The following is a 12,307-nucleotide window of genomic DNA, read 5'->3' as shown; positions in this document are numbered from 1 at the left end:
TCGTCGGTCTTTGACAAAGTGCTACGCGATACGAAAAGCCATTATCGTGCGTGTGAGAGCGTGTACGTACACAAGTTAGTGTGAGGCAGAGGAGAAGCCTGCGAAGCATCATCCGTCCCGCCCTGACATCCCATATCACCTCCCTGCTCAGTGCCTACAGGCGTTACTGCAGGGTCACTTCATAGACTGAGCTTCCACACACACACACACACAGGTGACATCAGCAGATGGATGATGAGGACCACTGCAAGGCCGAGGGCTCCTTTTTCATCACACCAGTTTATCTTAAATGTGCACACTCCCCCCCGTGCTCACACACACACACACACACACACACACTCACTCTCTCCCCTGTCTCCCGCCCCCTTTACCTCCCACTCTTCACGGCTAAAACCCAAAACCTGCAACTCCTAACTGTAAAAATGATGGATGACGACATGAAATCCGACCTTTCTTTTTGCATTTTCCCTGCCACTCTCTCCCCTCTCTGCCCCTCCCCTCCCTCCTCCCCCACGCTCCCCCCCGCAGACCGACTGCATGTCTGATTTCATTCCGCTCAGTGGAAATATTCTCCCTTCCTTTGTTTCTGTGGATGTAAAACCACACCACTGCCCTGTTAGATGAGCTCAAACACCTTTGACACCAATCATCGCACTCCAGATGTTTTCATTTGGAATAGAACAGCTGGTTATTTTAACTGTTCAGTTTGCCTCTACAAAGCAAGACAGCAAAAGTATTCCAGTCTTTTAAGCTCACAGTTTTCAACATTTATTTAATGACTTTTTTAATCCACTTTTATCAATTATTTATGAAACGTGTCCAGTCGTGCACATGACGTGTAAAACTTTAGTGTCAGTGCTCCCCAGAGTATTCTAAAATTTGACGGTTAGCGTTCACCAACAAGGCTGGAGTTTCCACATTCTCCTCAAAGTTAGGAGATTTCATGAGGAGGAAGGAGGAAGAGGAGCGATGACAGTCAGGGGTTCTCCTCTTTATAAAACACACATTTATATTTATATTCATTTCCTGAAGACGCTTCATAATACAAACCTCGTGGCAAAGCAGAAATAAATGATGCAACTCAGCATTGGAATACATTGTGCATATTGACTTATTGCATATACTGTACTGTGAAGTGATTGATGTGCTGTCTGTTCACGTTATGAATGGCTTTGAGGAAACTGCAGCGCTGTTGCTTCCTCACAGTGTCTTCAAACTGATGCTGATAGCAACTATCGCGGCTGTTCATCTTTCCTGCTTTAGCTCCCAGACTGTGGTCGGGACTCGGGAAGCAGCCGGGGAGGTTGTTTCCTCCCCGGCTGTTAGACGTATCTAACACCGTTACTTTGTTACTGGCAAACACACGGACACTGGGCAGAAAGACAAGAAGATGCTCTAAATTCTTCCATTAGTGAAATTATAATATTCATTTATTAAGTTCTCATTGTTAGAGAGGGAGTGAGAGACATTTGCAAAGTTAATATATTACAATTTTGGGCTAAGAAGAGCGAAGACTGTGTGCGTATAAATAATAAACACAATGACGAGAAGGTAGATCTGAAATGATCATTTTCCTGTGTCATAAAATGATATTTTTTTATATTTTATGAAATATCTATTGAAGGTCAGCAGTGACACTTTTTTCTAATTTGTAATTGAAAATAAAAAAGATTTCAACTGCATCAAATCTCTTCATCTATTATTGAGTTGAACGACATTGTTTCGTAGTAAAGTAAAGTATTGAGGACAGCCGTAATTGTTTTGGACAGCCTCACCAAAGCGTTATCCCCAATCTTAACCAGTTCATTCCTTAGCTTTAAACTTAACCAGTTCCTCAGAAATGAGGTTTAATCTCATTAGGACAAGGTTTTGCTCTCTATTGGTCCTAAAGAGGTAAGAAATACAAGTACACACACACACACACATGCACAGAAGCCATTTATCACATAAAACCATTTTGGCATTCTGATTTTCCGCCTCTTTGCTCTCAGCCTGCCCTGTGATTCATGAGCTCTTCATTGACAAGTTTAATAAATGATAAATAAGTGAAGTGTAATCGTATTCACTGCAGTCAAACATGAGGCTCAGTGCTGGAGCCACTTATTGTGAGAAGTGCTTCCAGTGGCACATCCTCTAATGATCGCTTACTAAAAGACCACATAGATAACAAACCCACTACTTTCTGTGCTGGGAGATAAAATGATTAATTCACAGCCTCCTGAACCAAAAGTACCACAATTTATTTAAATGCAAAAGAAATTGGGATGTAGTGGCTGAATGACATTTAGTGTACAGTAGGCATAGACTATATGCTGTTTTAATACGTTTATGTTGCAGTTAAAGACATTCTAAAAACAGCATTCTTGGGGTTTCAGGTGAATCAGAAGTTTCACCTTGCCGTTGGTCTGAAAAACTGAAATCCTTGTTCTTACTGTTGTTGTGATGTGAGTAATATTCTGAAACTGAAGCAGATTAAATACTTACACTGAAACACAAACACAGTGTATCTGACGTTTAAATGAAAACATACGGATGTAGCCTCAGGTTTGGGTGTGAGATTCACTGATGTGCAAAGATTGGATAAGTTAATGAGTGACCTGCATGAACATGGCCTTGATGACCCACACCTGCTGCTTCTGCCATGAAGAGCCTTCAGGTCAAACTACATCCCTGACCGTCTCAATCCACATGCAGCTCAGTGCATCAGCTGCCCACGATCACATCACATCACATCTTTCCACTGTGTACAATTCTAAAACACAAGAATTAAAGTCCTGTGCAGCCTTTTAATGTCCAGGGCCTGAACTCTCTGACCACTCAACACTCGGGAGTGAGGAGAACGAGCTGGAGCGCCAAAAGCAGAATATCACAATAAACGTCCCCACCCTGAACTCTGGTCCACGGCCAAAACCTCAGGATTTTTTTCACTTTTGTCGACAAGACACATTTCATTCCAACATTCTCCCCTTTAATGCGCCCCCTCTCCCCCCTCTCCCCCCTCTCCCCTCTCTCTCTCTCTCCCTTCATTTACAAACTCTCCGTCCCCATGTGCACAGTGCTGCATGCATAATGAAGACTTGGATTATGAATCATCACAGATGTTTTGTTGGATGTCTACACTTTGGAGAGTTGTGGTTGCTTATGAGGTCCACTCCTCAACATGCTTTACACACACATATGGAAGTGTTTACACCAGGAGAAAAAGGGTTTTGGGACGGGAGCCACTTGAGGCCACGGGATCAAAATGTTGGGATGTTGGAAAAAGCTGCATTTTTTCACACTCACAGCAGAAATGATGGAATGATGTCCCCGTAAAGTTCCCTTCTGCCCGTGACCTTGGTCTTGCATGTGTTAGGCATTAAAAAAAGCCTCTTCTGAGTTCTGTCTCCCCCTGTTTTCACTTGCGCCGCTCACCACCTGGTATGTGCTCATCCATGACGATTGAGATGACAGACCTGGGAAATGTAGACGCATTTTCTCTTTCTATCGTCTCCTTACATCGCCCCTCTTCCTCCGTTGTCTCTCCATCATTCACGTCTCTCAGAGTTTGCAGGAATGGACGATGAAAAGAGGGCGCTTATCTACGGCCTTGCCTTCCGTATGAAAAGAGCTGTCGTCTCTGTGTTTTATGTGATGTGGGGAGGCTGTGGGCTTATCTTCACTATCTGGATTCCCCTCCAGCAGAACTGGCTGAGTCCAGGCCTCCAGTCACATCAGCTACAGTTACATCAGCCAGCTGCCTGCAGGTTTCGCGTTGAACCTATGAACCTTCCTCGCCCTCAGTCTGCTTCATCGCTGCCTTGAGTGAACGTGGCATTCTTCACTGGGAGCCTCCGTGATCTCATTACTGCAGCGAGGTAGCAGGGATTGTACAAATAATTAGTTATGATGACCTATGATGATCCCTGACCCCTGACCTGGCATTAACATCCATCCTGACTGATTTGATCACAAGTGGAGAGCAGTGAGTTCAGGTCTGAATGCACCCAGGGCCTCCTGAATGCATCTTGAGATCCAATCACAAAGATGACATTCAGAGGTGGTGTGGAAATGCATGGGGCCACATTCTGGCTTAGAAAACAGTGGCTGAGAACATGTGAAGTGAAGATTTATAGAGAAAAGACGGAAAACTCTTTCTCTCCGGTCGTCTGTTAACACAGGACTGTTCTAGGCGTGTCTAAAATACAACTCAATGAGGCTCCACAGCCTTAATTAGCATAACTCCTCCTCAGATGCTTTAATTATATAAAAAAACATTAGATGATCACAAACACACAGAAGAAGAACAGTGACATTCAGCTGTGTGGCTCTCCACTAAAGCCTATGTATGTGTGTGTGGGCCTTTGAGCAGCACTGGAGAGACTAAGTGACATCAGTCGTCCACTGAAGCACCTGAGACTGACCTGACTGCTGCTCTTTATAAATGAATGCATCCCTGTACAGTCATCACTTTAAGCAAACTCCGTTTAATTATTCAAAAAGACTTAACTCTGGACTGTGAACGGAACATAGAGAGAGAGCACAATAACATGTCGAGAGAGCCAAACTGTAAAGTGTAGCTGTGCTCTCAACCACACCCTGCACATTTCTTGGATTGTGGACAGATGTATGCAGCGGACATGAGGGGGAAGGATGGTCCACGGAGAGTGCAGAAGGTGGTTTGGCTTTATCGACTGTGAATAATGAGTCCTCCCCTGTGTGCACATGAAAACTCCCTCGGATGAACCCCACCTTCTATCCTTCCCTCTCCAACTCCCACAGTCCCTGCTCTCTAAACACTGAGCTATCTATCTATCTATCTATCTATCTATCTATCTATCTATCTATCTATCTATCTATCTATCTATCTATCTATCTATCTATCTATCTATCTATCTATCTATCTATCTATCTATCTATCTATCTACCTACCTACCTATCTATCTATCTGTATTTCCTCCTCCCATCCACAGCTGTCTTGGCCATAGTTGTCTTTAGGGGGAGAGGGAAGTAATTACACTATGCAATGAAAAACCAATAGCACTTGGTTATAGCTGTCCACAGGGTGGGATAAGGCTGATTGGTTGGTGGGCGTGCTTCAGGGTTCTGACTTTGTGTGTTTCTGTCCCAGGAAAACAAACCGTGGACCATCTGCACGTTCTGCAGAGATCCCTCTGTGATCCGGCTCTGACGTAGGACGTGAGTTGCAAATCATTGTCTAAGTGGGAAAAGATGCACTCACATGAGCTGTGTAATGTTTTCACAGGCCCGTGCAGCTGCTGAAGACGTGTGGACCTGACAGGATTGTAAAAAAGCTGGCGTAGTTTTAAACACATCAGGGCTTACTTATGAAACACAGAAATAAATATTCTGATTAATAAAACCATGCACACACATGTCCCATGTGCCACTTTCCCTTTATAAATCACAATCAATTAAGCGCAGCTTTTTGGAGCGTGCAGGTAACGACCATACTTGCCTATAAATGGCCAAAAAAAACGTCCCCAATTCATTCCCATTCATCTGGAGTGATTGGAAAGACAAAGAGAACAGAGCTCACGACTCCCTCCGATCGCCTAGCGCTGCCAAATAAGCCATTTTGCATCATTACACATTGTGATTACATTTCTTTTTATATCCTCCCCACTCAAATGAACGTGAACAGCTTCACTTGTGGCAATTAAACGGATGGTAAAGGACTGACTGTTCCGCACGGTGACCACATGAATAACCACAATCTAATGTTGTAGAGCACGTTATCTAAACACTCTTACAACATTCTTCACAATGAAAGCAATAACTCTTTTATAATGACGGCACAACATTCATGTACTCTGGATCTGGATCTGTGCCAAGATAATCTATGTAATCTATGCTCTATTGTGTGTGTAAGTGTTTTACATGAGGCCTCAGATCTACTATATTTGCTAGAACAGTCCATTATCCTCAGGAATGTACATCCATATTGGATGATTTCACGATTGCTATATTTCAAATGAACTATTTAACTATTAAATTGGTGTAGATTATAGGACAATCTAAAATAGAACCAATGTACACTCTTAAACAGACGGCAGGTTGGCACTTTCCAACCCTATAATACTCCATTATAGGGATATAGTTTAATTTAAAGGTAGGGTGGAGCATGTATAATAATATATCAGTTTGACATAGTTCATGTCAATAAAATGACAAAATGCTGTTGTTTGTGTGGGAAAGACTGACAGCAGACACACAGGAGCCTGTGACATCATCACTGATGATTGGTTCTATCGTCTCCTTCATTCTCTCACAGACACCTCTGCTCTTATTGTGCGTCCTGCCTGAGGATAAAGCCGCTCAGGTGATGTTCTCTGGGGTCACGTGACCTCGCGGGTGCACGAAACAGGACGTCGTCATCATTTCCTCCAGGACATGAAACTGAAAACGGTCAGACGTGGAGTCTCCGTGTTTGTTATGCGTGTTAATGCGCGGCGCGACTTTCTTTCAACAACATGGAGAAACAATGGTGATCATCCATCAGTTTGACACGACACAAACTAAAACCTCATTAGTACTTTACACCATCTTTTCAGCATATTTACAGTACAGAGACAGCAGACTCTCAGACTCTCAGTGACACATTTATCACTGGCTTTAGTGCGACACAGGCCGGAGACTTAATCCCTAAGTGCGCAGAATTAATTTTGTCTTCCTTGACTCGCTGGCTCAGAGCGTCGAGCCATATGGTCGCAGCCGGCCTCTGTGCGACACTGGAAGACACAGCTTCATGTCAGAGGTGAAGCAGAGCAGACGACTGTAACACCCCGGATCAGTGAAGAGCAACACTTCAGCATTATCCCCTAAAAGTGACATTACTACAACGATTTTCTCCACCAAAGTTACCGTTTGTGGCACATTTGGGGCGATGAAAACTGTGGGAAGATTTAGGCTCAGTGAATAAGACGTGGTTCTAGTGAGTCACTCTCACGTTCCATCTTCATCCTCTCGTCTTTGTTTAGTTGTATGTGTGGACTGGAGGTTTGTTGTCACCACAAACATCACATGGTCCCGATCTGTGCTCATGTAGACAAGGAAGGTACGACCTCGGTGGCATTTCTGATTGACACTCATCGATGCCACCATTCTCACACGAGACGATTAAAGGCCGTCCAAGGATTTGAGACGATCCGTAACGACAATATTTGTCCTGCCGTGAAAAGCCCCGCCTCCGTTTAACACAACACGACTCACACGTAGCGACATTTGACACCGGAGCCCGAGGCTGACGGGAAACTGCGGTGACTTGCTGTCGTCTCTGCTGCCACACCATAATACTAGGAAAACTCAGCTGGGCTTCATGGAGCTAAATTCTAATTCTCTAATTCTCTAATGTATAAAGTCCTAATGCGGGAATGAGTATGATCAATATTGACGTGTTTTATTCTGGGATAAAGGATTGAAGTGCCACAGAGACATATGAGCCCCCCCCCCACCGTCCTCCTGTGGTTGCTCCTGGAAACGTTATATTCCTGAACATCGGGAGAGTGAGAGATGACGCCGGGTACCGATGATACGCTGAGAAACAATGCAATTATCTCCCGCATCATTTCTCCCAGAGTGTATCTTATATCACGCGTCAGTCAGGCCGATAATAGCGGCTTTAAAGACACTGTCAGGTCTGCCTAGATATTCTGAAATATGTGCGAGTCGTTGCATTTATCAATCTCTATAATCTCTCAATAATCTGATGCCTTTTCCTGCGCCGCTGCTTTCAGGATCAGTGTATTTCTGTGCTCGTGTAAAACCATCAATTATGTCATTAACACATCTTTTGTGGCACATGATGACGTCTCCTCCCTCCATCTGAACTCTGTCCCTCTTCACCCCGTTTTCCTTTTAGCAGCCAAAGTGAAGCTGTCCTCCGGGATGCTGCCGTGGCTGTGATTCAGGCGCAGATTAAGAGAAGATATCTGGTATCTGAAGGCAGCAGGCCTCGCAGAGACAAGGAAAGGAGAGCATGAAAGAGGAAGGAAGGAAGGAAGGAAGGACAGAAACCGAGAGGCAGTGACTGGTGACTGCAGAACCTGCTGCACAGAAGTGAATCTGATAAAAAAAGAAGAAAGAAAGAGGGGATGGACACAAAGGGGGAAAGACAAAGACATCAATACAGTCAGAGAGAGCGTCTTTGTGATTGGTCCACAGGGACAAAGTTACACCAAAGCTACTCAATTAATCTTATGGTCTTAAAGACTCTCTGTTCACGGGACGACGATGTACGGTTTCTGCAGCAGGGAGAGTTTCTCCAGACGTTTGGCCCGAGGCGAGAACATCACAAGCTCCACATCGTCACGCCAGACTTAAGTCAAACGCCCATAAAAAGAACCAAACAGCATACGATGATAATTGATACCACAGTTAAATATCTACAGGCTGTGTTTAAAAAAACAAAATGTCCTGAAATAAACTGCAACTTATCCTTAAATTTGAATTTCTGGATCACGCCACCATATTAGAGTTTAAATGTCAACATCAGGCTGATTATCCTGGGTGTTTGTTACTCTGTGGGTGCAACCATCATGTTGACTTTGTATTAGAGTGATGTGCATGAGTTTTACCTCCACACTCCCAGTGTTCCACCTGCAGCCTCAGCCGAGACGCCACAACCTCGCTCTGCGTCCTCTGCCAGTGACTCATGAAGCAAGACATCCGTAACTGACCACCATCATCATCACCATCCTCATCATCATCATCCTCATCATTGTCGTCGTGCGACGCCGTCCTGCAGAGAAACACGAGGAGAAGTCAAGATGTCGCACTGGACACGAGCGACGGTGTCATCAAACACACACACACACACACACACGCTGCAGTGACACGGACATAGAAACGCACTCACAGGTCACATGATCAGGTGCACACACGTGTTCAAGTGCATGACGTGGAGAATCGGAATTTAAACCGAGCATCAGAACGGGGAAGAAAGGTTTAAACCCAGAGTGGGTTTAAACACAGTCCTGTGCAGTGTCTGTGTCTGTGTTGATATAATCACAACATATTCACTCAGCATCTGGAGCTGGATCAATACTGCACGCTGTGTGCAGAACAAAAGACCAGCTCTTCCATTTAAACCAGAAATCATTTTAAAATAAGCGTTGAAATTCTGTTTAAACACCAGTGATGTGATATGAGTCACGGTGTAGCGTAGCATGATAGCACAGTGTGGCCCAACAGGCGGCAGCCTCTCTCCTCCACGCTCGCTTTCTTTTCCTGGTGTTCATGGAAGTGGGGGAGCAAGAGGGGGGGAGGAGGGGTGGGGGGGACCCCAGTAACAGGTTTGATTGGAAAGCATCCAGCCCCTGGCAACCAATCCCCCTGCAGTACCACACACACACATATAAGGTTTCCGTGGCAACTGTAGTGCAGGGGGTAGACAGAATGATTTGGTCTATGGAGCGAGCCAGACGATGGTGACGGGGGACAAGGGGGGGGGGGGGCGGGGATGACGACGGTGACCACTGGTCCATGATGGAGAGAAAACAGAGGACGAACATGAGGCTCCACAAGAGGAGAGATCTTTTATTAAACGCCTCGTCAACTCATTGTTTTAACACATGAAATGGGCACGATGATTCAATTATTAACAGCTCAGTGACAGTGGAATAAACAGCCCACACACACACACACACACAGATGTGTCTCCAAATGTTCATAAATATGGATCTTTCTTCTTTCTGTCAGGATTATTTTCAGCGTCTGTCTCGTCTGTTTCTTTTTTGTTGTGAAAAAAATACTATTGCCGCCGTCTGGTGAGTCCTGCTTGGCGCTGGATGTCACTCTGCTTCCCAAATCTGGGATTTTTGGAGATTACAGACTGAACCAGTTCTCTCTGGTTACTGGAATGGAATGAGCTGCTGTTTCTGCTGCTGTGTGTGTGTGTGTGTGTGTGTGTGTGTGTGTGTGTCTACTGTATGCACCACCTATGCACATATAAGAGAAAGAAAGAGCAAGTGAGCGATGAGAGAGAGCGAGATGATGTGTGTGTGTGTGTGTGTGCATTCCCAGCATCCTTTGTTGTCTGGTCTGATAAATGTGGCTTAGCCCAGAATCGTCTGTTTAATCTTGCCACCATTTTGTCGTCTGGTGTGTGTGTGTGTGTGTGTGGCTCTTCTGTGTCTCTCTCATGGCAGTCATAGCAGCAGGCTTAACTCCCCAGAATGGTTACCATGGCAACAATGACAGAGGTTTATCAGTGGCTATGGCTGATGCACTGTGATGTGGTTTTGGAGGTTGGTGGAGGAGCGGCGGTGGCGGCCACACCTCGACGAGGAAGATGGAGTCAAGATATCCAGTTGTGCGTTTTACTGCAAAAGTCAGACGCACAATCATGTCTGTGTGTGTGTGTGTGTGTGTGTGTGTGTGTGCACCAATCAGTGCTGTCTGGTCTTAAGAGATTCACATTCTCTCTCTCACTGAGGTGAGACTTCAAACTTCATTTCTCTCTCCCTCCACCTTGAATGGATTAGCTTCTTTTCTTCCTCTTCCTCTTCCTCTTCCTCCCTCGGCTGTGCCGCAGCTGAGTTGTGATTTTAAAAGCGTTTGGTGTAAATAGTGCTATTGTTGGAGGTGTAATCATACATTCATGAGGGAGCGGGATCTGGGGAGAAGCAGAGAATCTAGGTCACGGATGCGCTGGCGAGTCTGTGAGACGGCGGCTTCGCTGACTCTCTCTCTCTCTGTCTAAATCTCTCTTTCGCTCTTTGTCTTTTCCTCCGCTTCCTCACCCTCTCCTCACTTTCTCTTCATCTCCCCCTCCTCCCACTCCTCTCATTTGTATTCCTCTACTCCCCGTCTCCTCTCATCTTCTGCACTCTCATCTCTACAAAGCTCCTCTTCCTCTGTCTCCTCCTCTTCTGTACTTTGCCTTTTGGGACTCACTCTCTCATCCGAGCGTTCAGTCTTGGGAAATCAAAAACAAACACACATCTGTGTCCGTGTATAATCGCAGTGTGACACCTGCACACGGCTGAGCCGGCCGCTCACAGTAATGGCCGCCTGGACCGTCATCAGTCAGGGAGAAGGTCATGTTGTCAGTGCTTTTACAACCATCTCCAAGTCCACTGTGACGCACCGAGCAACACATTAGCAGAGGCTGACCTTGTGAGTGTGTGAGTGTGTCTGTGAGTACGAGGCATTTGCTGCTGGAGTATCATCGGGGGAGGGGGGGAAGGGGGGGTTCAAAAAACCAGTATAGCAAAGTTAAAATTCAGACTTTGCATTTGTAAATTTGGATCACAGATTCACTCAGAAGTTTGTGATTCAATACAATATTTGATGGCGTGTTTTCACCAGCTCAACTCGCCTCGGCACGGCACGGCACGGCACGGCACGGCACGGCAGTGATGTTGCCTCATTCCTAATATGAGAAAGGTGATGAAGTAGATGACATCTGAGGTAGAGCTACACATTGAGATGAAGGTCTTCCCAGTAATGGCAGCGATTAATAACACAACTCTGATGTGACACAAATGTGATAGAAACAGGGTGAAACCATTACAGTAACTGTGCAGACGCTCCAGTTACAGCTTTAACATTTGGAAGAACAAAGACAACACAAGTTTTCAGGGTCAAGTTTCAACTTCTAACAACATTTATCTGAGTGTAAAGTTAGTGCTGAGTGGAAAAACGGCTCCATTTTAGCTCACAAAGCTAATGTTTGCTGATTAACTTGATGAGTGACACAGTGACGACATTAACAGCTGCAATTTGTTGATTTTAATTCTGATGAAGAACCTAAATCTCTGGATCTGTCCTCACACCCGCGTCACGCTGAGGAATTAGAGGCTCTGAGCTCTCCGTCCTCTCCAACACACCCACTGGCAGTGAACTCTCCCCTCTCCAGCTAATCCATTTGTATATTTTCAATTAAATATTGGGGGCTGCAGGGGGGGGGAAGTGGACAGTAAGCTGTCTCACCCTCGGCCTGGAAAACGCTGCGCTCTCGTGACCTAAATATCAAGCTAAAGAAGTGAGAGAAGCCGGGGGATGTGTGTGTGTGTGTGTGTGTGTGTGTGTGTGTTTGCGGGGGGGGCAAAACAAAAAAATAAACGAGGTCACATATTTCCCAGGTCCGTGACACGGAGCGGGATTGCACGGAGGGGAAATAATCCCGGTCATGTTTGGATTGTGGGTCATGACTCACGTTTGTGTGGTGAGTGTCGGTGGAGTCACACTCTCCGTCTTCACTCCAGACAGCAGAAAATGAGAGGGATGTCAAGTCAACATTCTTCAGCCTCACCGACATAAAGCCCACGGAAAAATAAAAAGACTCCACATATTACATGGTTGA

The sequence above is a fragment of the Solea solea genome, chromosome 18, assembly GCF_958295425.1.
Source record: "Solea solea chromosome 18, fSolSol10.1, whole genome shotgun sequence".
NCBI lineage: Eukaryota > Metazoa > Chordata > Actinopteri > Pleuronectiformes > Soleidae > Solea > Solea solea.
The sequence above is the reverse complement of the archived record's forward strand: the minus strand, read 5'-3'. Positions refer to the sequence as shown.